The 3,116-nt window shown below is 34.6% G+C and overlaps 1 long non-coding RNA gene across 1 annotated transcript; it reads right to left on the bottom strand.

The window, feature by feature from the left end:
* Positions 1-326: 326 nt before the first annotated feature.
* Positions 327-2,641, bottom strand: LOC107811731 (uncharacterized). Its single transcript, XR_001653985.1, has 2 exons — positions 1,939-2,641; positions 327-670 (listed from the first exon to the last, which is right to left on the bottom strand). It is a non-coding gene; the product is annotated as an uncharacterized LOC107811731 (long non-coding RNA).
* Between the last annotated feature and the right edge of the window lie 475 nt (positions 2,642-3,116).

The raw sequence follows: 3,116 nt of genomic DNA, 5'->3' as shown, positions 1-3,116 counted from the left end.
AAGGATTTAGGTAGTGAATAAGGGAAATTAGCCAACGCATTTTAAAAGGCATCTAACAACAACTTAATACATTATTATCTTATCAACATGGATTAATCAAATAAGATAAGCAAATGGGCTCAAGCAAAAAGCCCATCTTTGCATCATGGACGGCATCTGAGTTCCCAAATCTACGGAATTCCAGGCCCATATCAAGCCTTATTAGAGTAAAACCATAATTTCAATTTCAATTGTAACTAACAATTTTGGAAATGGATACTACTCTGATTTTAACAAACTTAATACTGATTTCAAACCTTTACATACAACAAAAATAGAAACTGATCTCAAGAAACATTATTGCCTTTAAGCAAACATTCAAGTCTTAACACATATAAATTTTGACATTACTGCCATGTCTGCTTTGATCAAACTATACAATACATCTCATTCCAAATTAATAGTACAAACCACAATGAGATATTTATACTTCTATGCTAAACAATCTACAATGGCTCTGAACTCCTCCGATAATCCGTTTTGGCTTTGAGGTTTGCAGATATTGACCAATTAATGGCCAGATCAATGAACTACAGCCATAGTTGTCGCAATAGGAGCCTTCCACATCATGACTTTGCTATTAAATACTACTTAGCAACATATTAGGAATATATTTGAATCGAACTTCATGCTAAAACAGTCAGAAATTAACAGAGTCAATACATGCTTTAACGGTCTACTTTCATACACGTTGTTTGGAGTGACATATCAAATAGGAATATAAATTAACTTATATTCCCATACTACACAAATATCCAATAAACCAAAGCAGAAATTAGAAATTTCATTCAGATAGGAATATGAGCACATGAGTTTTCAAATTGACCTATTCAAGCAGGGCCAAACAAAGAATAATAAATCTCTGAAGTTGGAAGGAAGTGGCAGCAAGAACAAACGCATCAGTAGAAACAACACAAAACAACTTCAAAACCCACTCCCAAAATCCAAAGAGAACCTAGAAGCTACTAAAACAATGTTGATGAGTTCGAAATCCCTTTTTCTTTGTTTTTTTTTCTAAATCTGATTTTGACTTTCAGAGGATTTTTGTGAGAAAAATGAGTGAGGATGAGGGAATTTTCAAAGAATCAGTCTGTCCAGTGAAACATCAGTGAAGATGAGTGTGAATTCTCTGAAAAATACAAAAATAAAAAGTGTCCTTGATATGCAGAGAATGAGAGGATATATAAAGAGAATGTGTCAGCTGAAAAAATGGGAAAAAGCATTTTGTTTCTAACAAATTATGGGCAGCTGTCCCATTCAATGATTCCTCTCTATTTTTCACCCTTCCTATTTTCTGTTTTATTACATCCTCACCCGACCTGTCCTTTTTAACCTAATTTTTACCTTTTTATTGCTAAAAAGTCCTCCCCTATTTATAGAATCTTCTGAGGCAGTTACAGACTAGATTCCCTTAAGATCCTATTTTCTTTAGCCCCTTAGATCTCTTGTTATTTATAAATCAAACCTACTTCTTACTCTTAGAGAATTCTGGGCCTGCCCGTGGCCCATTGACAGGACTTAGCTTTAGCAGCCCGGACTTTCTCATTTCCTTGACCCTTAAATAAATCAAATTACCAATTAACTGACCTAAATTTATGCTAGAACAAATGTGACATGCCTTAATTAATCCTACTAAATATAATCGATGGAACACATGGCAAAACAAACATATCAACACAAAATATTACTAAATCAAGACTTGAATTTAAAAGACAACAATGAAAACATGACTATCCTAAACATGTAGTTGAGCATCAAACAAGATTTTGTGACTGAAATAATTCGACTTGAACTTGGCAGTGATAAAATTGAAGAAAAGGAAAAAAATAAAGTTAAACCTAATTAAATTCTAATCAACCAAAAACAAAGAGAAAACGAAGAATGAAAAGAAGAGATTACCTAATGAGATCAAAAGCAAGAATAGAAGAACGAAGCTCCATGTGTTTAAGTCTTCAAAACATCGGAGACTTTAGACCTATGAGCATTGCGTTAAACTAAATCTGATAGACACTTCATAAGCCAAAAATCTTGAAGAATTGAAGTCTTGAACATGAGAAAGAAGGCTGGTGGACAAATACTAAGGTTTTGGGTGGTCAACAAGAATTTGACCGAGCTTGAATGGCTATGAGACGAGGTAGAAACACCCACAATCTATGGTACTCAGTGAATGGGGTTGATTGGTGCAATTTTTGATCTAAAACGGATTAAAAACCAAAAGAAATCAGGAAAGGAGAGGAATAAAGTTTTTGGTAATTTTAGATTTGAGATTCGTCGGCCTTGGTGAGGATTTTGGGGAAACTAGTGGGAGATTAGTGATGGGGGAAAGCTGGGGGTTGTAGGGTGAAGATTTGGAGTGATTTGGTGGTGAGCCGCCGGTGGAGGTGGGTTTTGGTGGTGAGAGGCGGCTAGGGTTTGAGAGGGTGTGAGGAAGATGAAGAATGGAAATGTCTCTAGGGTTTGGGGGGCCGGTTCAAACCATTTTACGGAATTGGACGAGGAGTTTCTGGCCCTTGGATCAAAGGAGACGGAGGGTGAAGATTAGAAGTGACAAAACGGGGTCATTTTGGTTTAAAGAGGGAGCTAGGTCGGATTGTGAGAGTGGGCTGGGGTAAAGGGGCGAAACTGAACGGGTAATTAGGCTTAGGGCGGACCAATTCAATTATAGAGCCAAACAACCTTGTTTTCTTTTTTCGTTTTATTTCAAAATTAACCATTGATTAAATCACCCAATTTTAAATTGATTTTGCAAAATTGACCTATTTAACTAATCGAATCTAAAAAATGCAAAAACAAGGCAAGAGTGATTACTGTGTATTTTTTTTGATTTTTATGTATTAATTATGCACTAGATGTGTAACTAAATCCTTAAAATGCAATTTAAAATCTAAAATGCTATGAAATTAAGATTTGAATATTTTTTTATGATTTTTATGATTTACGATATTCCTAACATGCATAAACAATGCGAATAAATGCAAAACAAATAAAAGAAAACTCCTAAAATTCTATAACAACAATTAAAATTATTTTGGACTATTTTTTAGAGTAAATTTCTATGTGGGGCAAACATTAAGTGC

Source organism: Nicotiana tabacum, chromosome 15 (genome assembly GCF_000715075.1).
Source record: "Nicotiana tabacum cultivar K326 chromosome 15, ASM71507v2, whole genome shotgun sequence".
Lineage (NCBI taxonomy): Eukaryota > Viridiplantae > Streptophyta > Magnoliopsida > Solanales > Solanaceae > Nicotiana > Nicotiana tabacum.
The sequence above is the reverse complement of the archived record's forward strand: the minus strand, read 5'-3'. Positions and strand labels throughout refer to the sequence as shown.